We start from the raw sequence: 27,849 nt of genomic DNA on the forward strand, positions 1-27,849 counted from the left end.
GTATACCTGGAAGATATGAACACATCAATGGCACCAATTACATTGATGTTTTTATATTAACCAAGTTTAGCTTTTAAAGAAATAACATGGCACAATTCTCTAAAACAACAGCACTTGTTTAACCAGCTGTTTAATTTCTTTAAGATTACTTGCTCAAAAACTTACAACTTGCATAGACCTTCTTTATATCACTTACTTAAACCCTCTTAATTACTTAATCATATAGACTCTTATCCAGAAACACACTTTCCCTCTATTAAATCCATACCTAGAACCTTCTAGTTTCTCTTTTTATCTGTTAACCTCCTTCTGTTCGCATTTTGAAACAATACCTGTAAACTTTTGAATCTAAGTAGATTACTTCATAGACATCAACATTTTATTAGGGTCTTTCTGAACACCTAGAAAAACTTATAAGCTTAATTTAAGACCTCCTTTTTATCTATTTACTAAATTTAAATTGAGCCATTTGAATCACGTGAATCAAAGATATTTGGATCCATTTTTAATTTTTCATGAGCGCTCCTCATCTGTCATTTGTCTGTCAATCACTGCATGATATATGGACATACACATACAGACATATCGACATACAACACGTAACACAAGTGTAACACATGACACAATGGTGAAGGCCTTGTAGATTTCTCAGGTGAAATCTCATCGCAATGTTTAAAAAAACTCCAGTTGATCAAAAATAGAACTTATCAGAAAAACATTAACTTGTCTGTAGGAACAAAATCATGAGCTCAAAAAAAACATAAAATCTAAGAAAAGGCAAAAGTCCTAAAAAAAAATTGACCGGCCAGTAATTAGTAATTGCCATACAATTTACTTCTTGATTTGGTCTAGTTTGAGTTCAGGTAAAAAGACACTTTTACCCCTTTTTTTTTTTCTTGGGCCTGAGCTCCAAGCTGCTTCTGTTTGCATACCAACTTAAGTCCTGGCTGAGGTCTGGAAGGACCTGGGAAAACCGGAATTCTGACCAGAAACCACATGCCTGAGGCACTTTAACCATAAGTCACAATTTATCTTCCTATGCTAGAAAAACTTGCTCACACAAAACTGAAAATCCACCATCAGAAGAAGTTCCTTCAGGATCATTAAGCTACTTTCTTTGTTCTGAAGTTCCTAAAGTAGTATTAAGTTACATTAAATCGCCTGAAAAAATCTACACACTACCATGTATATCTAAAATTAAGCTTTGAAAATTTCCAAGACTGTTGCTAGTTAATGTCATTTCAATAAGCCAGACCAACGTTTTAATTCAACACTTTTTCCTAAATCTTACACACTGAGAGAAACAGATACCAAATCATAATTTACTATCCTTGCCCAAATCAATGCACTGTATACCTAGTGAAATCTCCTTAGGCTACCCAGTTCAAAAATTGAAAAAAAATAAAACTGAATGATTGGGAGTTACTTGCTAACTTGGAAGTAGAGTTCTTTTAAATCCTAAGTATTTAAGTTCTCTGGCATGTACTATCTGAAATCACAAACTAAACAGTTTCTTAACCCTAACTTTTAACTGCAAGATTATGCAATGCTTCAAACTCATTTAGATACCAGATGAAACATCTTTTAGACACACATTTAGCCTAGATTATCCCCAAAAAACAATCTATAATAACCTTTAAAACAGACCAGATAAGAAAATACCTCTCTAGGTTTTGAACTTTCATTTAATTATGACTTAAACTTCCATTTAATTATCAGTGGCACCTTAGATTTCCCCATGAGTGGACCAGATGTTCTCACATAGGGGCAACTATAGGTGTAAAATCAAGGGTCTCAGTGTGACTGACTTTACTGCATTTGGGTGGAGTAAACCTTACAGTGCAGGGAAATGAGGAAATTTCCCCAAAGCGAAAAAGGCTCTGGCAGCTGCTGGGAATTCCTCAGTTTCCCTTTCACTTACAGGATTAGCTCCTTTGGATAGATCCAATCCTAGGCAATCTGCATTATCTCCTAACCTTCCAGTAGAGTCAGTTTTTATCTGCCCTAGGTCTTGAAGGGGGAAGGGAGTATGTACTTTGATCGGCCCAAATTTTTTTCTGATTCTTTTTCCTCCAAGATTTTTTCTCTTCATGGCAGATATCATAGCTAAGTCTACTTTACACTGTTGGCATAATTTAGGATTTTCCCTTAGAGCAAAAAAATCTGAACATACAGCACCTCACACCATTTCCTTTTTGTAAAATTTTATCAAACTGTAAAAAGATATTTTCCTCTGGTGGCCAGGTTTCTCCATCAGAGAGTTTGTATTGAGGCCAGGCCAAGAAAATGAGACGCTTGTTCTTGAGCGCCTGAGGTTCAAATTTATCCCAATTTTTCAATACGCAGGCTAGTGGTGCACCTAGCGAATTGAAGAGAGAAGCTCCTGTCTGAGTGAGAAGAAAACAGGATTCAGGCGCCCATGCTGCGCCGGAGAAAACTGTTCTCCTTAGGGACGTCTCCCTAACCTTGAGCTTCCTAAACGGTCCAGAAAACCCGTCTCTCACCTGGCTTTGCCAAGGGGTTTCTGGTCCCCTTTAGCAAATTGCTAGGGTCTCAGTTTGCCCTATGCCAGAGACCCTGGGAGGATTCAGACTTAAGGGCCTTACTGCTTTCCTCCGACCACTAAAAACCCATTGTGTGCTCGTTTGTCGCCTTTGCTCTGTAGACTAGCAGATTACCGGAGGAGTTGATTCTAAAAATGCTTCTCTTAGCAGCTTAAGGAACACAGCACATTTGAAACATTGAGCGGTAAAACACACTATTGAAAGTTACCTATGCACCTTAGGGAACCTGGGCAGATCTTACTAATTATCCCAAGCCTTTTTCTCAGCCTTACAACCTGAATTGCTAACGTTTCTGACCCATGAAGGAAGGGGAGCATCCAGGAGGGATTGGATGCGGGGTTGGGAGTGTTGCATGGCCCATACGGAGGCAAATGTGACTGGGGCTTTCCCTCAGTGCCGTTCATCTACCGATCACCCTAGATACCCCTGGGGGCTGTCGGAAGGGGGCTCAAGAGAGAGGAACCTTTGGAAACGTCTGAGAGTAGCCCAGACCGGGATTCCGCAGTTGTTCCAAACTCCTTCCTCCACCTCCACGCATCCGAGGCAGATCGGGATTCCGGACACTGTGTACTCACGCCAATTGCTCTCCGGGCCCAGACAGAAAAGTAGGAAACGGCTTTGGCAGAACCCAACATGCCTGCTCCATACCGAACAGGTGATTGACAGCTGCCTAGGCCGAGAAACCTCTCACCCGAGTCTTGTAGAGTGGCGGCTGCACTAGTTGCGTTTAAGTAGCCGTCGGGTGCCCACCTTACCCTCCAGAAAGAAAGAGAGAAAGATGCACCTCAAACAGACATGGGGTGCGTGTACTTACCTCGGTGTAGAATCTCGGTCTGGGACCTCCAATATGTTACCGCTGTTGACCGGTGACGAGTTCTTGCTCCCCGATGTTGAAGAATAACACCAAAGAAGCACGCCGAGGCAAGGTCAGAGTGGAAATTAGAAATTTATTAAAGGACAGAAGAAAAGACTTCTCCCGGAGGAAGAAGGGGACCCAGAAGGTGGAATCCAAACAAAGATGTTGTGTCCACTGAAAACTAAAAATAGGTGAAAGATCATCTAAGAGATCAGGAACTGGTGAAAATTATTTCCGTGATGGGTCATTTCTTTTTTCTCCTTTGCTTACATATTGAGCTATTTCAATTTTATATGGCATAGAACAATGTCTCATGTGAGGTATGTATATAAGTATATATGTATTTACTTATCTATTCTGGTACTGGGGATTGAACCCAGGGGCACTCTACAACTGAGAATGGGTCGCACTAAGTTGCCTAGGCTGGCCCTGAACTTTTGATCCTCCAGACTCAGCCTCTCCAGAGCAGCTGGGATTGCAGGATTATATATGTGTGCCACCACACCAGCTGAAATGAGCCTTTTATTATTATTATTATTATTATTATTACTGAAGATTGAACCCAGGGGCACTTTACCACTGAGCTCCATCCCTGGCCCTTTTGCTTTTTAATTTTGAGACAAAGTTTCATCAATTTGCTTAGGGCCTCATTAAATTGCTGAGGCTGGCCTCAAACTTGTGGTCCTCCTATCTCAACCCCCAAGTTACTGGGATTACAGGCATGGTCCCACTCTACCCAGTGAAATGATACTTTTTAATGATCATTACACTAAAATATCTTGCATTCTTAAGTATATTACATATGAATATTGAGCTTTGAAAATATTCAACCTAATTTTCTTTCCCTCCAGGGCTGGAGATTGAGCCCAGGTTCTCCCACACACTAGGCATGTGCCTTACCACTGAGCTGTGTCTCCAGCTCTCAACTTCACTTTTCTATGTATCATTATTTACACTGTAGGTCTTTCCTAAAATACAGGTCCCAGAACTATTTATCATTAAGAAATTCCTTGTTCACACCTTTCACAATGCTTTGACTTCACACTTCACGACATAGTCATTTTGCTTACTATATTCAAGCCAGTTTAGATAATAGTTCAGTTATTGCCCACATCATTTTGCTCTGAATCAAAAATAGGGGAAATCATATAAAGTATTTACAGTCCTCAAGTATATTTTTTTCTAAAATAACTTGTGAAAAACCAGAGATGCTACTCATTCTTTAATCTTGTATTTGTTGTGTTATTATCCAATTAGGTTTGGTGGGAGGATGTCTCCACACTTGAGTCCTCAGGTTACAAACTCCAACTCGGTTAGTGCTCACACTACTTGAAAGTCTAGAGTGGAGGACCCTAAAGTAACACAGCCAAGTCTCAGCCCAGGGCAGCGACTGAGCCATCACCTTCAGAGTCCTGGGACTCAAGCTCTTTGCAACCCATGAGGCTCCTGTTCACAGGGGCTGTCCTGCCACACTGGGAAGCCAAGTTCTTTGAAGCTGTTCCAGTCCTGGGCTGCCAAGTCAGTGGGTCCTTGTTTCTTCTCTCCCTTCCTTTTTTTTTTTTTTTTTTTTGTGGTAGGATCTACAGGGATTAAACTCAGAGACACTCAGTCACTGAGCCACATCCCCGGCCCTATTTTATATTTTATTTAGAGACAGGGTCTCACTGAATTGCTTAGTGCCTCACTGTTGAGGCTGGCATGAACTTGTGATCCTCAGCCTCCTGAGCTACCGGATTACAGGTGTGCACCACTGGGCCTGGCCCCTCGTCCATTTTCTTGCTTAAATAAACTCTGCTAAATTTAACTTGTTTAAGGGTTTTCCTTTAACCATCAAGTATGGCATGGAAACTAAAATTTTATTGTCATGTAGTTATAAGCCGGTGATATTTATGTATAGGACCTATTCATATCTAATATTTAAGATAAAATGGTATTTCATTCTAATACATGTGAAACATTATGCTTTTTTCAGATTTTGCTTATAAAACTCTTTTTTATTATAAAAGTGTGCTTTATTATAAGGAAAATTTAAATATAACCAACAATGCTGAAAATAACATAACTGGCATTTACAGCCTTGGTCAAAGTTCTTTATTAAACAGGAATTTATTTACTGTTCCATGAATAGTTAATAATCAGCTTATGTGACAAAAGAGATAAAAGGAAAAAGTGAATAAAGAATACAGAATGATGAACTAGAAATTTTCTTTTTTGCTTGTTTAACATACATAGCTTTTAAAATAAAGTCTTAAATAGAAAACAAGTCATCTTCATATAGCAAGCTCCCTTTCCCTACAAGGTTTGGCAAAAGTGTGAAAACAATATTCTGAAATGTGGCTGATGTTATAAGTTACATACTTTAACTTCTTATATATACACTATCCAATTAAAATTCCTACCATGTTTTCATGTACAAGTAGGACCATAAACATCCTCTAGTAGGACAATAGCCCCACTATAATTTTACCCATGTAGGTATATAATCTTTTGATACATGTTTCCCAAAATGTGAACAACTGGTTAGAGTTAATGTTTTTAGACACTGGATCATGGAACCCAAAAAATCATATAAGATTATATTGCTTTGGTTGAATATAATTAGGTTTTATATGTCAGAATAAAAGCATATCAGTGATCAGTGAAAATCTGGTAAGTTTATGAGTAGGCATTAACAAAATGGCAAGGCCTGATGTTATATGTGGTATGAACAAAAACTCCTTTTTTGTTATATGTGATTTTGCTTACAAATTTTATACCTACTAAGAGAGGTTTTAAGGGGAAAAAAAAGCAAACCTCACTGGCTGCCAATTAATACGATTGTGTGTTATCAACCATCACAAGGAAGAACAGAAATGCGTGGAGACAGATATATGCAAGAGACCGTATCGTGTAGGTCAAGTGAAGAATTAAGAAATGTACTGTGGGCAAGTAAATAAGGTTCTCAACATATTTTTGGTATAGGACTAAGGTTTTTCTTTTAAGTATAAGATCTTAGACTTTTAGAAGATAAGAGTCAGATTTAACAAGTTTAAATAGCTTTTAAAAAAAAAAACTTTGTGACACATCAAAATTAAACTCTTAAAAGTAAAAAATACAGGAAGTTGCAAAATGAAAAAAGGAAACAAAGATACATGTTAGATGAGGAAAAAATACATTAATGATTACTCATCTTAGAAAAACTCTTTTCCCTATTATCATAATTAACTAAATTGGCATTCCTTAAAACCACTGGAATATGTAGGTTACTGACATTATGCCAAAGAAGTCAAAATATATTTTATTGCAAAAATATATAAAGTTTTAAAATTGCATATGATGTTTTATACCATTTCACCAATAGGCTAAGGCCAACACATAACTTATCAAGCCAAAAAAAAAACTTTAAAGTAAAAATGATTAAATTTTACTATATAATGAGTTATAAAAAGAATGTGATGCCATGCTGGTTTCATGATTCATTGCCAAGTTCTCTCTTACATGGACATAGTCACTAACTTGATATCAATCTGAATAAATCAAACACATTGCCTATGATAGTATCTTTTAATTATCTTCTTAAACATGGATACTTTCAATATATTACAATCATTATAATAAAACTTTAAGTCAAATAATTTTGAGGAGTAGAAAGTCATTTTATCAGTGTTGTTTTAATGAACTACTAATTAGAAAGTGATGTTAAAGCCTATTGACTATTAAATCACTACTATTTACCAATACATTGTAAATGTCAAAAAAGGAAAAACCTGAAATCACAGAAAATGCTTGGCATCTACACAAACACATTCTCAGTGGACTAACCACTACTGTGTAATTTTGTCACTATAGGTCTTCTTGCTTCATACTTTGCTTCATGCAGTGGGTTCAACAATATCCATGTTTGTTCCAAACAGGGCAACTAATTGTTCTTCATAGGTGGCGATGTTCCTTTTCATTATTTTGCAAGGTCCCAGAAGCCTTTCAAATGCTTGCACGTCCATGGCTAAGCATTTGACAGTCCCAATGGCGTGTGCAGAAGCTGCTGGAGATTTGTTAGTTACCAGGGCGAGCTCTCCAAAGTACTGCCCCCGAGAACATGGAGCCATCTCTACTGCACCATTCTCTTCCACTTCTGATTTACCCTTTCCTTTCATAGTAATTTTCACTTCTCCAGATTCTACAATGAAAAAGGAATCAGCCAAATCTCCCTGAGCAATGATTTGTTCACCATCATTGTACACTTTGGTACCTATCACATCTACCACTTTCAGGCGTTCAGAAACCTCCAAAGATTTAAGGAATGGCAGTGACTCAATAAAGCTTTCATACATTTTTCTCTTTTTGGCATTGTTTTTCACAATTATTCTTCTGAAGGTTACCCTGTCCAAACCCCACAGAGGACCAGGAGAGGTAGCAGTGATTGTAGCTGCTCTGGGTGTATTGTACATTAAGGCCAGTTCTCCAAAATTCCCACGATTACCAACACATCTTCCCACTCCATCGCATTTTACATAAATATCAAATGTTCCTCTATCAATTACATAAAAGTTGTCACCATCATCGCCTTGATCAATAACATGTTCCCCTTCTTTGACCAACTTTTCAAACATGGCATCTAATACTTGAGACATCTGCTCGGGATCCAGGTTCTTAAAAACCAGGATGTCTTTGCAAGCCTCTTGCAATCTATTTCTTTGGTCATCAGTTTGAGGATGTATAATCCTGGGCTCGGCATCATCTTTTTCTTCATCAGGATTATAGGCTTCTGCACATACTGAGGCACTCCTTGTGAACGCTCCTGCGTCTGCGGCCTCCTCCTCGCCGTTCTCGGAGTTGGAGCGCATGGGCTCCTCCGCGAAGTTGACCCCCTTGCTGGGGGTGCCGCCCCCGGCGGCTGCCCCCGAGTCCCCCTGGTCCTGCCCTCATGGCCGAAGCCTGCGGTGCCTTTGCTTTCGTTCTCCTACTGAAGGCGCGTGAAGTGCTGCAGCGAACTCCAGCAGGTCCGCAGATTGGTGCCTCAGCATCTCCATGGTGAAGCCCTGCAGCAGCTCCGTCAGCCCCGCCGGGATCTGATACTCATCCTGCCTCCCGGAGGCGGGCACCTGGGCTCCACCCTCGCCCCTTTCCTCGATCTCCGGCCCTGCGGCGAGTGCCTAGGGTGCAGGAGGCGCTACCTGCAGCGAGCAGGGCGCACTGGGCCCCAGGCGGCCTGGCTGGCCCGCCCCAGCTCCCAGCGCTCCAGCTGCTCGGTGCAGAGGCGGAGGGTGAGCGAGCGCGGCCCTGGAGGGCTGGCAGCATCTACAGCTCCAGCCGCTCCTACCTGGGCCGCACCTCTCCTCCGCCTGGCGCTCCAATAAAACCCTTTAATAAAAATTTAAGCACAAATGAACCAACCTAGATGCCCTTCAATAGAGGAATGGATAAAAAAAATTTGGCATTTATACACAATGGAGTATTACTCTGCATTAAAAAATGACAAAATCATAGAATTTGGAGGGAAATGGATGGCATTAGAGCAGATTATGCTAAGTGAAGCTAGCCAAGCCCTAAAAAACAAATGCCAAATGTCTTCTTTGAAATAAGGAGAGTAACTAAGAACAGATTAGGGAGAAGAGCACGAGAAAAAGACCAACATTAAACAAGGATGAGAGGTGGGAGGGAAAGGGAGAGAGAAGGGAAATTGCATGGAAATGGAAGGAGACCCTCAAGGTTATACAAAATTACATACAAGAGGAAGTGAGGTGAAAGGGAAAAATAATACAAGGGGGAGGAATGAATTACAGTAGAGGGGATAGAGAGAGAAGAGGGGAGGGGAGGGGAGGGGGGATAGTAGAGGATAGGAAAGGCAGCAGAATACAACAGACATGAGTATGTCAATATGTAAATCAATGGAAGTGTAACTGATGTGATTCTGCAATCTGTATACGGGGTAAAATGGGAGTTCATAACCCACTTGAATCAAAATGTGAAATATGATATATCAAGAACTATGTAATGTTTTGAACAACCAACAATAAAAAAATCAAATCAAATCAAATCAAAAGGACACTGACAGCAGAGGACAGAGAATAATAAAAGACTCAACGATGAGCAACCAGAAAATCAGCAAGAGTTGAAGGTTTGCCCAAAGTAGGAGGTCGTTATGGCCAATAAGGCTACACATAGAGATGTAGAGATGCACCTGTCAGACAACTTTGAGTAACATTCCCGTGGCTAAAGCTGCTATTGAAAGCACATTCTGAACTAAATTTTTTTTAATAAATTTTGTAACACCTTAAAAAAAATTAAGCACAAATGAAAGTAATATAATATAATATAATATAATATAATATAATATAATATTTGGCATATATACATGTATGCAAAACAACCTTCAGGGAAATAAAAATTGGCATGCAATCTAATTCACATTATATCTAAGATAGAAATCACACTATCTGTTGTGACAAATTTTGAGGGGAAAAATGACCAGAACGTAATAAATACATTAAAACAATGTTCTCAATGGTTCTGAGTTTTCAAGTCCCTTTTCCTCATTTTGACACAGAGAGAACAGCATTGCTGCCAAGGAACTGGTAGAAATGAAGCAGAGTGCTGTGCACAAAGTTGGAGGCGTGGTCTCCTCCCAGAGACCAGCAGATGCAAGGTGCAGAGGGAGTCGGCCCTCTTGGAGCTCCAGGGTGTATTCTGAGCACCATCCTAGGAATGAGGATCCCCTCTGGATCTTCAGGAGGTTCATATGGGAGGTCAGACTCCAGGGGCTCAGTTCATTGGCTGTCCCCTCCTCCCTGTCCCAGCCCAGACCCCTCCCCCTGCCATAAAGGAATCAGGTCAGAAAACCCAATACAGTCCTCTCACCAGAGGAAATGAGGTCCAGGGGTCAGGGATCAGACCCATACATCCAGTATCTGCTCTATGATGGATTAGGATAAAATATGCTGCTATGTCCCCGCACCCATGGCATCATGGGAAGGGTCCCATGTGACAGCCCCCTGGAGTTATGCACTTGAGAAGGCTAGGCAGTCCATTTTGATTTCAGTGGGCCTGGGGCCCCAGACAGTATAGATGGACATGTGCTTGGTGAGAGGAGCCAATTAGGGTGCCAGAGGGCAGAGGAGCTGATATGTCATGTGGACACAGGGGGTGGGCGTGAGGACGAATTGAGTTGTGTCCCACCCAGGGCCTGAGGTCCAGAGACACCCCCACTTCTGGAAGCACAGGCTGCACCTGGAGCTGCAGGGTGAGCACTATACAGTGAGCTGGGAAAGGTGGAGAGAGAAAGTGATGAGCTAAGTGGGCCAGAAGCACTGGACTAAGGTCTCACCTTTTCCCTGTCTCCTAAAGTCCCTGGAGCTCCCTTGGCTTGCCTGATTGGGGACAAAAGGGCTCTGCCTCATGAGAGTGGACATCAAAGCCACTTGTCATGGCTTGAGGGACCTCAAACACCCTCACAAGTCTACCTACTGCTTGTTAGCCCCATCAGGTGGCCATGCTCTGTCCTCCTGGGAACTGATTGTCCAGCTCCCAACCTCAGCAGGAATATGTCCTCACCTGCAGTGCCCCAGAATGGTGGGCCAGCTCAGACTCAGCCATCAGAACCTTGCCCCACAGGCCTAGGGTGGGATCCCTGCACCTGTGGGTCCCAGCCCTGGCTCTCCATTTTGTGCCCGGCAAGCAGCCATCTCTAAAACCTTCCTCCTGGGACAGTGGGCTCATGACCCTCTGTAGCAGGGCACTGAGGCAGCTGAGATACCTGCGTGCCACAGGCTTAGTGAGTGCCTGCTCCTGCATCTCAAGCAGTAGGTGAAAGGCCACATTGCATACAGCTGCATGCACACCCTCACATATGTGCCTGGAACTGGGACCTGTCCTTCTTCCCCTGGGGAATTGGGTCTCAGACTGGAGGATTCAGCATGCAACTCCATGAAGTTGGCCTGTCATCCCTGCCCTCACTTTGACCATCCCTGCAAGCCCTGGGGGCCCTAAGCTCCACAAAGAGGACCACACTGGCCCCCTTGTCCTGGCCATCCTGCCCTGGCCTCACTGCACCTGTAGGGCACCCTGGGGCCGGGGCCTAGGGCAACAGGGTCCACCCCCACACACTGTGGCAAGCCCTGGGCAGCCCCACCCCCTCATGGTCTGGCTCTCCTGGGCTCAGATGCCCGCACACTCCACGTGTGGATGATCCACATGCTCCAGTGGGATGGCCTGCGGCCAACCGCCCAGTGCGCAGTGGTGCTAAACTGGCTGAACAGGGACTTGGAGCTCCTTTTGGCTTGGACACGGTATAATCCTGATCCGAGGTTCCCAGTTCAGAAGCTGGGCCCCATGTTAGGTGTCCATTGTCCTTCCTGCGTTCCTATTGACCACCCTGTCTGCGGTATAGCAGTGCAGCCCTCATCTCCATTCCTTTGGGGACATTTGGGGACTCGGCGCTGGACTGCCATGGCCATGCTGCAGGACACGGTAGCTGCAGAGCCTTCAGAATCCCCACACTGAACTCCAGGTAGGAAAGGTGCCCATGTGGGCAAGGTGGGGTGAGGTTGGCCCTGGAGGTCAGGCCTGGGGAACCAGGAAGGGTGCTGTGTGGCTAGCTGGCCCCCACCCATTGTGATCAGAGCTTGTGCAGAGGTGAAGGGCAGATGGAGAAGTAGGGCCACCTCTCCAGTGAAACCCAGCACAGGGCAAAACCTCTACAGCTCCAGGCATCCCTGGCCAAGTCACCAAGGGAGTCACAGGTGGGCTGAGCCCAGGGCAGCTTGAACACTACCTGTTCATGGAATCTGGTTAAAGTCTCTGGTTACTTGGTCATGTCATCTGTCCAGTGTTTCACACTATACCTGGTCAGAAATATGTGGCTAATGCCTGTTTAATGTAACTGGTCATGGTTATCTAATTATTATCTTTGTTTACTGTACCTGGTCACCGCAATTGTCTAAGTGGTTACTGTACCTGGTCTCAGTATCTGGGTAATGTCTCTTATTGTAATAGATCCCAGTATGTAGGCATTATCTTTGTTCACTGTACCTGGTCCTGATATCTGGCTATTGTCTATGGTTACTATATCTGATTATAGTATCTGGATGTTGTTCCCTTTACATGAACACAGTAGCAAATGTCTCTTGTTAGTGAATCTGATCACAATATGTGGCCAATGCAAATTACAACAATATCTGGTCATCTCTCTGGGTATTGTCTCTAGTACTCTATTTGGTCATGACATCTGGCTGGTGTTTGCTGTACCTGGTCACGTGTCTGCATAAAAGACTCTGGTTATAGTATCTAGTCACAGTATTTGGGTAGTATTTTGTTTATTTTATTTGTCTTTCGGGTTATTGTACCTTATTCCAGTGTCTAAATATTGTTTCTGTATACTGTATGTGGCCACAGTGTCTGGCTTTGTAATTGGTCATAGTATTTGACTAAACCTCTCTGATTACCTAGCATTCCTTGTCGTGGTATCTGTGTATTGTCTCTGTTTACTGTGTCTGGTCAGAGTACCTGGCTGTTTCTGGTTATTGTACTTGGACCTTACGTGGCTAAGGTCTGTGGTTATTGTACTGGGTCATGGTATGTGACTCATGACTCTGGTTACTGTACCTGGTCAGGTATCAGGGTCTCTGCTTGATGTACCTGTCATGGGATCTGGCCAAGTCTCAGGTTTCTGGACCTCATGACCATACTTGGGTATTGTCTCAGTTTACTGTAACTGGTCACAATATCTGGTTTAATTCTCTGGTTATTGTATCTTGTCATATCAGTTGATAAAGTCTCTGATTTCTCTGGTCACAGTATCTGGGTAATGACCCTTTTTACTATGTCTGGTCTTGGTATCTGGTTAGTGTACTGTGTCATGGTATCTTGGTATTATCTTGTTGTGTGGACTCTACTTAGCCTTGGTATCTGGTTAATGTCTCTGGTTACTGGTCACAGTATCTGGATAATGTCGGTTGCTCGTGAACCTGGACACAGGAAGAGTATAATTTCTCTGGTTTATGTACTTGGTCATGGAATCGGGCTAAATAGTCTCTGGTTATCATACTTCTCACAGGAGTTGCTCATGGCTCTGGTTTCTGAGCTTGTTACTATATCTGGCTAATGTCTCTGGTTCCTGTACCTGGTCATCTTATGTGTTACTATACCTAGTCATGGTAGTTGCCTAATGACTCTGCTTATTGTAACTGGTCACAATTATCTGGTTTGGCTTTTCTTTCTCCCTCTATTTATTGAACCTGGTCATGGTTTGTGGCTTATATTTCTTGTTATTGAACCTGGTTATGGTAACTAGCTAATTTTTCTGGTTTCTGTACCTGGTCATGGTAAGTGTTTAATTTCTCTAGTTATATTATCTGGCCACTGTATCTAACTAATGTCTCTGGTTACTATAACTGATCACAATGTCTGGGAAATGTCTATTGATTACTGTACCCAAGTCATAGTATTTGAATATTTTCTCTGGTTATGGTATATGGCCACATTGTCTGGCTTATATCTCCTGTTCTTCTACCCAGTCATGGATCTGGGTAATGTCTCTAGTTAGTGTATCTTGTCAAAGTATATGATTAAGGTCTGGTGGCTGTGTCTGATCACAGTAACTGGACATTTTTCTATATGCTGTACTTATTCAAGATGTCTGACCCATTTCTCTGCATACTATACCTGGTCATGGTATCTGGCCAATATCTCTGGTGACAGTAGCTGTACACTGTATCTGGGTAATGTCTGTGTTTACTGTGACTGGTCAAAGTTCTAGCTAATGTTTCTGGTTAATGCCTCTGCTTTTTGTAACAGGTTGGAGTATGATGTATTATCTCTACTTACTGTTCCTACTGACAGAATCTGTTTACTGTACCCAGTAACAGTTTCTGTCTCTGGTTACTATTCTGGTCACCATACCTTGCTAATGTTTCAGATTACTATATCTGGTCATAGTATCTGGCTAATGTCTCTGTAGACTGGACCTTTTCATGGTATCTGGCTAATGACAGTGGTTACTCTTCTTGGATACAGTGTCTGGGTAATGACGATTTATTTTACTGGTTCTCCATGTCTTCCTAAAGTCTCAGTTACTGAATATGGTTGCAGTATCTTGCTAATGTCTCTAAATAATCTATTATATGTTCATGGCATCTTATTAATATTTCTGCTTATTGTAGCTCCACATGTAATCTAGTCATCATCACTAGTTACTGTACCTGGACATGGTATCTAAACAAGGCCTCTTCTTATTGTAACAGGTTGAGGTATGAGGTATTGTCTTTTCTTACTATTCCTGGCCACAGAATCTCCATTTAATTTAGAGCATCAGGTTGTTGTGTCTATTTAGTGCACCTGTATCTGGTATTAGAGTGATGTCTCTGTTTACTGTATCTGGGCAAAATATTAGGATTATGTCTTTGTTTATTGTGCTGGGTCATGGTATCCGATATTATCTCTGGTTACTCAACTTGGTCATGGTATTTGGTTGATGTATCTGGTTACAATACCTGGACAAGATATCTGGCTATGTCTCTGGATGCTGTGCCTGGACATGGTATCTGGATATTGTCTCTGTTGAGTGTACCTGGCAAGGTGTCTTCATATTGTTTTCTGTCATGGTATTTGAATCTGTTTAATGTCTCTATTTGCGATGCTTGGTCATGGTATCTAGGTAATGTCTCTGATTGTTATATCTTGTCACAGTATATGGCTAATGACTCGTCATGGTATTGTTCTGTGTACTATACGTGACCAAAATGCCTGGATTCTGTTTCTGTATATTGTACCTGGTCACTATACCTAGCTAATGACTCTGGTTACTGTATCTAGTCATGGTATTTGATTAATGTCTATGGTTATTGTCCCTGGTCACAATCTCTGGTTAATGCCTTTGATTATTGCAACTCATTGAGGTATGAGGTATTGTCTCTGCTTACTGTTCCTAACCACAAAATCTGGCTAAGTTCTCTGTTTACTACACCTAGTCATGGAGTTAGGATATTGTCTCTGTTTACCATAACTGGTCATGGTATCTGGTTAATGTCTCTAATTATTGTATCTGGTCCCAGTATTGGATTCATAGCTCTGCATACTGTATCCAGTCAAATATTTGGGTATTATTGCTTGTACCTTGTACCTTGTCACAGCATAAAAAGGTAATATCACAACAGATACTACAGAAATATAGAGGATAATTAGAAATTATTTTGAAATCTTATACTCCAATAAAATAGAAGACACTGAAGCCATCGACAAATTTCTTAAGTCATACAAACGATTTGCTCAGATTGAATCAGGAAGATATACTCAATTTAAACAGACCAATATCAAGTGATGTAATAGAAGATGCCATCAGAAGCCTACCAACCAAGAAAAGCCCAGGACCGGATGGCTACAAAGCCTAGTTCCACAAGACCTTTAAAGAAGAACTAATATCAATACTCTTCAATTTATTTCAGGAAATAGAAAAAGAGGCAGCGCTTCCAAACTCATTCTATGAGGCCAATATCACCATGATCCCCAAACCAGTCAAAGATACATCAAAGAAAGAAAACCTCAGACCAACATCTCTAATGAACATAGATGCGAAAATTCTCAATAAAATTCTGGCAAATCGAATACAAAAACATATACAAAAGCCTCCCTCCGTGCCTGCAAGTTAGGCGGAACTCTGACCACCAGCACATCAGGCCCAGCGGCCTGCTGAGGGGCAACCCGCCCCTTCCCCCATGCCTGCAAGTTAGGCGGAACTCTGACCACCGGCACATCAGGCCCAGCAGCCTGCTGAGGGGCAGGCCCACCGACTCCCTCCGTGCCTGCAAGTTAGGCGGAACTCTGACCACCAGCACATCAGGCCCAGAGGCCTGCTGAGGGGCAGACCTGCCCCCTCGTTCCTTGCCTGCAAGTTAGGTGGAACTCTGACCACCGGCACATCAGGCCCAGCGGCCTGCTGAGGGGTAGGCCCGCCCCCTCCCCCCGCACCTGCAAGGTAGGCGGACCTGCGACCCACCAGAAGGTCAGGTCCAGCAACCTGCGGAGGGACAGAGCTGCCCCACAAGCCTGCAGGGTAGGCAGACCTGCGACCCACCAGCAGAGCAGGTCCAGCGGCCTGCTGAGGGGCAGGACCTCCCCCTCCCCCGTGCCTGCAAGGTAGGCGGAACTCTGACCACCTGCAGATCAGGCCCAGCAGCCTGCTGAGGGGTGGAGCCACCCCCTCCCCCGGCACCTGCAAGGTAGGCGGACCTGCAACCCACCGGGAGGTTAGGCCCAGCAACATGGGGAGTGAGAGAGGTGCCCCACGCACCTGCTGGGTAGGCGGACCTTCGACCGACTGGCAGAGCAGACCTAGCAGCCCGCCAGCATGGTAGACAGATCACCCCAATTGGAGGAGGATCACAGCCACTACCTGCCCTGCAAGGGAGATTTTTCAACTATACAAGAGCAATATAAATAAATAGAGGGAAAATTTCAAAAACACAACAGTTTCACCAAGCAGAAAGAAATGCCAGCAGTATGAAAAGAAAGACAAGGAACGAAAGGAGCACAACCAATGCAGGTCAAATCAACTTTAGAAGAGGTAATAGCTGCAACAGATGGAATGTCAGATAAAGAGTTCAGGATATACATGCTTCAGATGATCTGGAGTCTCAAGGAAGACATGAGACAGCAAAATCAGACACTGAAAGATCACATTGACAAGGAACTACATAAACAAATCCAGGAAGTAAAAGATCAATTTCACAGGGAGATACAGGTAATAAAAAACTAATAGAAATCCTAGAAATGCAGGAAGCAATAAACCAACTTAAAAACTCAATTGAGAATACTACCAGCAGAGTAGATCACTTAGAAGATAGAACATCAGACAATGAAGACAAAGTATTTCAACTTGAAAAGAACATAGACAGCTCAGCAAGTCTGTAAGCAACCATGAGCAGAACATCCAAGAATTATGGGATAATATTAAAAGACAAAACTTAAGAGTCATTGGGATACAGGAAGGCACAGAGCTCCAAACCAAAGGAATAAACAATCTATTCAGTGAAATAATAAGAGAAAACTTCCCAGACTTAAAGAATGAGACAGAATCCCAAATCCTAGAAGCATACAGGACGCTGAATGTGCAAAATCATAAGAGATCCACACCTAGACACATTATAATGAAGATGTCCAACATACAGAATAAGGAGAGAATTTTAAAAGCTACAAGAGAAAGGATGCAGATTACATTTAGGGGTAAACCAATCAGGATAACAGCTGATCTCTCAACACAGACTCTGAAAGCTAGAAGATCCTGGAATCACATATTTCAAACACTAAAAGAAAATGGGTTCCAACCAAGAATCGTGTATCCGGCGAAATTAAGCTTCAGGATAGAAGATGAAATTAAAACCTTCCACGATAAACAAAAGTTAAAAGAATTTGCAGCTAGAACACCATCTCTTCAAAAAATCCTTGGCAAAACATTACAGGAAGAGGAAATGGAAAACAACAATGAAAACCAACAGTGGGAGGTAAAACAGTAAAGGGGGGAAAAATAATCAAAGAGGAAAACAAATCAGGTTTAGTAGCATTAATAAACAAATATGGCTGGAAGAACAAACCATATCTCAATAATAACCCTAAATGTTAATGGCTTAAACTCACCAAGTAAGAGACACAGACTAGTTGAATGGATCACAAAACAAGACCCAACAATATGCTGCCTACAGGAGACGCATTTGATAGGAAAAGATATACATAGACTGAAGGTGAAAGGTTGGGAAAAATCATATCACTCATATGGACTGTGGAAACAAGCAGGAGTGTCCATACTCATATCAAATAAAATAGATTTCAAGCCAAAGTTAATCAAAAGGGATAAAGAGGGACACTACATACTGCTCAAGGGAATCATACACCAACAAGACATAACAATCATAAATATATATGCCCCAAACAACGGTGCTGCTATGTTCATCAAGCAAACTCTTCTCAAGTTCAAGAGTCTAATAGACCACCATACAATAATCATGGGAGACTTCAACACACCTCTCTCACCACTGGACAGATCTTCCAAACAAAAGTTGAATAAGGAAACTATAGAACTCAATAACACAATTAACAACCTAGACTTAATTGACATATATAGAATATACCACCCAACATCAAGCAGTTACACTTTTTCTCAGCAGCACATGGATCCTTCTCAAAAATAGGTCATATATTATGTCACAGGGCAACTCTTAGACAATATAAAGGAGTAGAGATAATACCATGCATCTTATCTGATCATAATGGAATGAAACTGAAAATCAATGATAAAAGAAGGAAGGAAAAATCAGGCATCACTTGGAGAATGAACAATAGGTTACTGAATGATCAATGGGTTATAGAAGACACCAAGGAGGAAATTAAAAAATTCTTAGAGATAAATGAAAACACAACACAACATCAGAATCTATGGGACACATTGAAAGCAGTTCTAAGAGTAAAATTAATTGCTTGGAGTTCGTTCCTTTAAAAAAGAAAAAACCAACAAATAAATTATCTCATACTTCATCTCAAATCCTAGAAAAAGAAGAGCAAAACAACAGCAAAAGAAGTAGAAGGCAAGAAATAATTAAAATCAGAGCTGAAATTAATGAAATCGAAACAAAAGAAACAATTGAAAAAATTGATAAAACTAAAAGTTGGTTCTTTGAAAAAATAAATAAGATCAACAGACCCTTAGCCATGCTAACAAAGAGAAGAAGAAAGAGAACTCAAATTACTAGCATACAGGATGAAAAAGGCAATATCACAACAGACACTTCAGAAATACAGAAGATAATCAGAAATTATTTTGAATCCTTATACTCCAATAAAATAGAAGATAGTGAAGGCAACGATAAATTTCTTAAGTCATATGATCTGCCCAGATTGAGTCAGGAGGAAATAGAAGAAACCATCAAAAGATTACCAACTAAGAAAAGCCCAGGACCGGATGGGTATATAGCAGAGTTTTACAAAACCTTTAAAGAGGAACTAATACCAATACTTTTCAAGCTATTTCAGGAAATAGAAAAAGAGGGAGAACTTCCAAATTCATTCTACAAGGCCAACATCACCCTGATTCCTAAACCAGACAAAGACACTTCAAAGAAAGAAAACTACAGACCTATATCTCTAATGAACCTAGATGCAAAAATCCTCAGTAAAATTCTGGCGAATCAGATACAAAAACATATCAAAAAAATTGTGCACCATGATCAAGTAGGATTCATCCCTGGGATGCAAGGCTGGTTCAATATACGGAAATCAATAAATGTTATTCACCACAATAGACTTAAAAATAAGAACCATATGATCATCTCGATAGATGCGGAAAAAGCATTTGACCAAGTACAGCATCCCTTTATGTTCAAAACTCTCGAAAAACTAGGGATAACAGGAACATACCTCAACATTGTAAAAGCAATTTATGCTAAGCCTCAGGCTAGCATCATTCTGAATGGAGAAAAATTGAAGGGATTCCCTCTAAAATCTGGAACAAGACAGGGATGCCCTCTCTCACCACTTCTGTTCAACGTAGTTCTCGAAACACTGGCCAGAGCAATTAGACGAAAGAAATTAAAGGCATAAAAATAGGAAAAGAAGAACTTAAATTATCACTATTTGCAGATGACATGATTCTATATCTAGCAGACCCAAAAGGGTCTACAAAGAAACTACTAGAACTAATAAATGAATTCAGCAAAGTGGCAGGATATAAAATCAACATGCATAAATCAAAAGCATTCCTGTATATCAGAGACAAATCCTCTGAAATGGAAATGAGGACAACCACTCCATTCACAATATCCTCAAAAGAAAAAAAAATACTTGGGAATCAACCTGACAAGAGGTGAAAGACTTATACAATGAAAACTACAGAACCCTAAAGAGAGAAATAGAAGATCTTAGAAGATGAAAAAATATACCCTGTTCATGGATAGGCAGAACTAACATCATCAAAATGGCAATATTACCAAAAGTTCTCAATAGGTTTAATGCAATGCCAATCAAAATCCCAACGGCATTACTTGTAGAAATAGAGAAAGCAGTCATGAAATTCATATGGAAAAATAAAAGACCCAGAATAGCAAAAACAATGCTAAGCAGGAAGTGTGAATCAGGCGGTATAGTGATACCAGACTTCAAACTATACTACAGAGCAATAGTAACAAAAACAGCATGGTACTGGTACCAAAACAGGCGGGTGGACCAATGGTACAGAATAGAGGACACAGAAACCAATCCACAAAACTATAACTATCTTATATTTGATAAAGGGGCTAAAAGCATGCAATGGAGGAAGGATAGCATCTTCAACAAATGGTGCTGGGAAAACTGGAAATCCATATGCAACAAAATGAAATTGAATCCCTTTCTCTCGCCATGCACAAAAGTTAACTCAAAATGGATCAAGGAGCTTGATATCAAATCAGAGACACGGCATCTGATAGAAGAAAAAGTTGGCTACGATCTACATACTGTGGGGTCGGGCTCCAAATTCCTCAATAGGACACCCATAGCACAAGAGTTAATAACTAGAATCAACAAATGGGACTTACTCAAACTAAAAAGTTTTTTCTCAGCAAAAGAAACAATAAGAGAGGTAAATAGGGAGCCTACATCATGGGAACAAATCTTTACTCCTCACACTTCAGATAGAGCCCTAATATCCAGAGTATACAAAGAACTCAAAAAATTAGACAATAAGAAAACAAATAACCCAATCAACAAATGGGCCAAGGACCTGAACAGACACTTCTCAGAGGAGGACATACAATCAATCAACAAATACATCAAAAAATGCTCACTATCTCTAGCAGTCAGAGAAATGCAAATCAAAACCACCCTAAGATACCATCTCACTCCAGTAAGATTGGCAGCCATTATGAAGTCAAACAACAACAAGTGCTGGCGAGGATATGGAGAAAAGGGTACACTTGTTCATTGTTGGTGGGACTGCAAATTGGTGCAGCCAATTTGGAAAGCAGTATGGAGATTTCTTGGAAAGCTGGGATTGGAACCACCATTTGACCCAGCTATTCCCCTTCTGGGTCTACTCCCTAAAGACCTAAAAAGAGCATGCTACAGGGACACTGCTACATCGATGTTCATAGCAGCACAATTCACAATAGCAAGACTGTGGAAGCAACCTAGATGCCCTTCAATAGATGAATGAATAAAAAAAATGTGGCATTTATACACAATGGAGTATTACTCTGCATTAAAAAATGACAAAATCATAGAATTTGGAGGGAAATGGATGGCATTAGAGCAGATTATGCTAAGTGAAGCTAGCCAAGCCCTAAAAAACAAATGCCAAATGTCTTCTTTGATATAAGGAGAGTAACTAAGAACAGAGTAGGGACGAAGAGCATGAGAAGAAGATTAACATTAAACAGGGATGAGAGGTGGGAGGGAAAGGGAGAAGGGAAATTGCATGGAAATGGAAGGAGACCCTCAAGGTTATACAAAATTACATACAAGAGGAAGTGAGGGGAACGGGAAAAATACAAGGGGGAGAAATGAATTACAGTAGAGGGGGTAGAGAGAAGAGGGGAGGTGAGGGGAGGGGAGGGGGGGATAGTAGAGGATAGGAAAGGCAGCAGAATACAACAGACATGAGTATGTCAATATGTAAATCAATGGAAGTGTAACTGATGTGATTCTGCAATCTGTATATGGGGTAAAAATGGGAGTTCATAACCCACTTGAATCAAAGTGTGAAATATGATATGTCAAGAACTATGTAATGTTTTGAACAACCAACAATAAAAAATAAAAAATAAATAAAAAATAAATTTCTTGGTTATGGGTAAAAAAAAATAAAATAAAATGAAGCAAGGCATTCATACCAGTGATACCACCAGTAACCTGAGAGGAATCCTGCTTCCTCACACATTGAAGTATAACATTAGAGAAGCACACCAAGGCAAGCATATAAAGCAGGGTTTATTTAGAAAGGGGTAACACAGACTTCTCCCAGGAGGGGGAAGGGGGCCATGGCTGGTATCCTGGTATCTTAAGAAGTGAGGGCATTCTGCCTTTTTTTTTTTAATGTCTTAGGCTCCCTTTGTTCTCCTGCTCTCTTCCCCTTATCTCTCTCCTTTCTGTGTATGTGACTAGGCCCAGGAGATGTTCAGGTGGAATGACCAAAAGGTGAGAAGCAGATGGACAGGGGGATTGGCCAGATGAAGCAGCCCAGGACACATTAATTAACAGCTTTTACAACTCCCTGTAGGGAAGGACAATTCCTGGGGCAGATTACCTTAGCAACAGGTTGGAACAGGGCAGGTTATCATGATAAGGGTGGAGGAAGGGCTCTGAAGTCCCTGGGAGGCAGACTCCAACTTTCGGGACTTACTCAAATTGGCCTCCTTGATCCATCCTGACTCGATTTACCTATCTATGTTGACTGCTTCACCAGCGTGAACCCATTCAGGGTCCCTAATTGGACTTTTATTACTTTTGCCTAATAAACCTAACAAGTAATGGTCATGTTAATGACTGTTCTTAAGATAATAAATTTTTTTTTCATTTTAATCTCATTTGAATTTTGGTAGTATTAATGCTTTTCTTACTGGAAAGAAGAATGTAATTTTTCAGTTATTTAATTTTGCATAGCTTTTTTTATTTTTAAAATACTCTAATATATATGTTGTTTTTGAAATTTGTTTTATTCATTAAACTTTATATTTTTGATATTTAATCATAGTGTTTAAAACATTAAGTTTTCATTGTATATAGGGTAAATATCAATTATGATACTGTACTGTGTATTTCAAGAGCTGGAGAAAGGATTTTGAATGTTCTAACTGCAAAGAAATAAATGTTTGAAGAGAAAGATATTTGTCCTGATTTGGACATTGTGCAAAGTATACATGTATTAAAACATCATAAAGACCACATAAATATGTGCAAATAATTATCAATTAAAGAGATGTTTTCACCATGAAGAAATGATAGATCATTGAGAAGATAGATGTTTAGCTTGACTTAAACATTACACAGACTATACAAACAGGGAAATACCACATAGTAAACTGTTATTAGGTATAATTTTTGTTTTAATCTATCATTTTTTCAAAAAATTAAAGAAAAAGAAAAATATTGATAAAATAAGCAAATATGATAATAAATTAATGGCACAAAATATTAGTGAGTTAAACAACTGAGTGTCAAATATAGTGGATGGTTAAAGAAGATTTAAGAGAATATGTATTCTCTTACATAGATTGTGGTGAGCTGTGAATCCCTTTTCTGTGGCCCCACCCCTTTGGCCTTATGCACTGCATCCAACATGGCTTCTCTCTTGGATAACTCTGCCCACTGCTTCGTACAGTTTTCCTTGGCAGATGTTCCATGTTACTAGAATCTCTTAATTCCTGAGGTCACCACTGCAGCTTTAGCTTCATTCTCACATTTTTATGCATTTGTGTCTCAGGGGCTACCTGAAGGGATTCTGACCCTCTTGCACTTTGCCTGGCCTCCCAGGACTTCCTTTGAAACCTCAGTGGAGGCCTCCATGATCCCCAACTCCAGAATCCTACATTCTTGAACAACTGGCACCACATGGATGATGCCAACTCTTGCTGCCAGCTCAAGGAATAGCTGGGCTCCTTGACTATGGTTGCAGGGGCCCTTGAGTATAGACAACTGAACATTATTTAAGGACCCATGAGGAAGGAACTTCATAGGTCCCTCTTATGGAGGCAGGGTGCTCCTCTGATCTCTTTTCAAATGAATTTTTATTTTACACCCTTAAGACTTCAATTGGTATAGTTTCCTAAAGTGCCCTTAAGGAATCTTTTCTATTATCTCTGGATAAAATACTTAGCTTCTCTTTAGTGGTGGTAATCTCTTCAGCAACCACATCTACTTCTTTGGCCAAACTGAAAGCTTTTTCAATCTTTCCTGGTTTTTTTGCTTCTCATTATCACAGTAAATTTGGATAAAAAACCACCAGCAATACCCATTCAACTTTCTGAATTTGTGCTGCCTTGAACTTTACTCCCCCAGATTAATTAGTCCATCAACTATAGATTGAGACTCAAAGTTTCAGGTCATGGGCAAATTGCAGAAAAGTTCTTTGCTGTCATGTGACTGTATCTAATGTGACTTGTCTCTAATCCAATTCCTAAGAGTCTTCATTACATTCTGAAACCTCATGAGCATAGTCTTTTTACTGTTCATATTGTTATCAACATTCTGGTCTTCTCAGCTCCCATCAGAATTATCTAAAAAGCTTTGCTTTTAACATTCTAAGTTTTCTCCAGCCTGTATCTCCAAACTTGTCCAAACTCCTGCCACAAACCAGTTCAAAAGTCTTCTGAACCACATGGTCAGGTTACTCACAGCAACAACCCTACTTTTCAGTATCAATTTATCAGTCAGCTTTTCATTGCTGTAACCAAAGTACCTGACAACTGTTTTACTTAGCAAAGAAATAATTTATTCTCAGTTCATAGTTTTAAGGATTAAACCTCTGAGTTAGTGAGCCCAAAATAAGATTTTCTTTATGAATTCTCAGTTGACATATAATTTTAAGCACCTAACTAATTTTAGAAATGAAATTTTAAGCATCTAATTTTAGAAATGTAAGACAACGATTTCATGCTTCAACATTTACTATTATAGACTCAGTTGTTATTTTGGTGTTATCAAAATAAAATTTTTTTCTGTATGTGTTTAAGGTTTTTTGCTTTTGTTTTTTTATGTGTGTGTTTTAGCAGAGCCTAAATATAGGTTTCCTTTGTGTATATACTCTGGGGAGTTTGCCAAAATTTACATTTGTGTTTTGATTTCTCTAATAGATTTTAGGTATCTTTCAGTATTAATTTTTCAGTTATTACTTCTGTCAGTTTTCCCTCCTTTGAAACTCCAGTTATTCATATGTTCTGTTACTTGACACTGCATGACACATTTTTTTACTCTGTTTGATTTGTTCTTGTTTATGCACTTTAGCCTTTCTGTATTTCACTTGTAGCATTTCTACATTAGACTTTCTTCAAGTTTAATATATTTCCCTCTGTGTCCATACGACTCATGAGACATTATTTCACATATTTATTCTGTACTTTCAGAATAACACATGATTTTAGAGTCATTTTGTTTGGGTATCTTTTTATTTTTACTCATTTACATCTTCTTTATATAGTTTCTTTAACATACTTAAAAGAGTTACTCTAAAGATATTGATAGCATTGTAGCTTCAGGAGCTAAGTGTCTGCTATTTACTAACTTTATTTTCTCTTCCTGGACAGACTTTTTCTCCTTTCATGTGTGCTTTAATTTTTATTTGAGTCCATACATTTTGTATGAGATGGAATGTTATGACTTAAGTTTATATAATTACTCCCACCAATGAGAGTGTTTGCTTTCTTTTGATCTAATTAAACTCATTTGGGCCTGGGTTACATTTTAGTTTGTGTCAGTCCACTTCTGGTATGAAAAGATGCAAAGAGAGGTGTGTGTGTATGTGTGTGTGTGTGTGTGTGTGTGTGTGTTTTCCATTGAGAACCTGGTTAGAATCTTGTTCCTCTATCCCAAAAGACTGATAAATTTACCTGCTTCTTTGATGCTTTAACTCCTGTTTTAGAATTTGATCCTGAGTGATTTTCAAATATAGCAAATATGTTCAATAAAGATACTAACTGTTTACTTAAAGCAGGCCACTTTTCCTATTGGGACATTTTGTCTGAGAATATGGGAAATTTCAGTCCAAAACCTCAGCAGTGCCTCGTGCATGCTAGGTGAGCAGTCTACCAAGTTTCAGAAAATTTTATGCTAAATGTAATCTCTCAAAGTTCATCTGGTTCTTCCTTTCTTCATTACCATTCCTCTATTTATTCAAATTCAGATCATCAATCCATATCCAGAGCTGGCAGTCCTAACCAGGTAAGAAATAGCCAGACCATATGTTTGCATGAAATAGGGCTTTCTCACTTGGATTTAATTAATTTAATCCTCTCAATCCCACAATTTATTTTTAAACACACACACACTATTTTACATGCACACTGTTCTAGTCAGCTTTCTGTTGATGTGATTAAAAGATCTGACCAGAACAATTGTAGAGGAGGAAAAGTTTATCTGAGGGCTCACAATTTCAGAAGTCTCAGTTCATAGATAGGCAGCTCCATTCCTCAGGGTTTGAGGTGAGGCACAACATCAGCAGGGAAGAGTGTGGCAGAGGGAAGCTGCTCACATGATGATCAGGAGGCAGAGAGAGAGAGAGAGAGAGAGACTCCACTGGCCAGATACAAAATGATCAAATTCTCTAATGACCCATCTCTTCCAGCCACACCCTGCTCACCTTTATTTACCACTCTGTTAATCCCCATCCCCCCATCAACAGATACATTCACTGATTGGGTTAAATCTCTCATAACCCATTCATTTTTCTTCTAAACCTTCTTGCATTATCTTATAAGTGAGCTTTTTGGGACACATCGAAACCAACCCATGACACTCATGCCCACAAGGGATGGATCAGTAACCACATAGGTATTTTTAAAAGCAAAGCCAACCCCAACATATCATATGTTTGCTTTTATTATTTGCAGATTGCCAAGGACCTCCTCCAATAGGAGATACAGAAATTCTGTTAGGTTCCTGGCCTGACCAGCCTTATACAGAGGGTACTCAGGCTACCTACAAATGCCACCCTGGCTACAGCACACTTGGCACCATCCAAAGGGCATGCAGAAATGGAGAATGGGTGGCTCTTAATCCAGCCAGGGTATGTCAGAGTAAGTACTTCCCTTTTTAAAACAATACTTATTCTTAAGTTTTAGGTGGACACAATATCTTTATTTTACATTTATGTGGTGCTGAGGATTGAATCCAGTGCCTCGTGCATGCTAGGTGAGCACTCTACCACTGAGCCACAACCCCAGCCCTGAGTACTTCACTTTTTTTGTGAAATTTATGAAATATTTTAGTTGTGAAAATGCTTAATACTTGATATTGTAACAATACTGGTTGAATTATATCATTCTTATCATTTTAATTCAAAACAATACATGATTATTTTAAAAAAGAGGACAGTAATCCGACAAAATTCAAAAATACATTCAATTATAAAATAATAGCTTTGCTATTTTCAATTTTCCTTATATTCAATGTTGTCCTCTAATTAAATGCCAAATATCTTTGTCCACCAACTCCTACATAAAATGTGTTTCCTGTATAACATACTAATACATATACATATATTATTTTTATTTTAAAGAAGTCCTGTGGACATCCTGGGGATACTCCATTTGGTTCTTTTCATCTTGAAGTAGGAAATAAATTTGAATATGGTGCAAAAGTTGTTTATAAATGTGATGAGGGGTATGTAGTCAATATTGAAAAGGTTTATAACTCAAATACTAAAGAGGAACTGTACTAATTTATATACACAAATAACTTGAAAATTAAGGTACAATATAAAGTATTATATGTGTATATCATACT

The 27,849-nt window shown here is 40.1% G+C and overlaps 1 pseudogene; it reads right to left on the reverse strand.

The window, feature by feature from the left end:
- Positions 1–7,271: 7,271 nt before the first annotated feature.
- On the reverse strand, positions 7,272–8,030 carry LOC113178404 (cAMP-dependent protein kinase type II-beta regulatory subunit pseudogene; annotated as a pseudogene).
- Positions 8,031–27,849: the final 19,819 nt, after the last annotated feature.

Source organism: Urocitellus parryii, chromosome 9 (assembly GCF_045843805.1).
Source record: "Urocitellus parryii isolate mUroPar1 chromosome 9, mUroPar1.hap1, whole genome shotgun sequence".
NCBI lineage: Eukaryota > Metazoa > Chordata > Mammalia > Rodentia > Sciuridae > Urocitellus > Urocitellus parryii.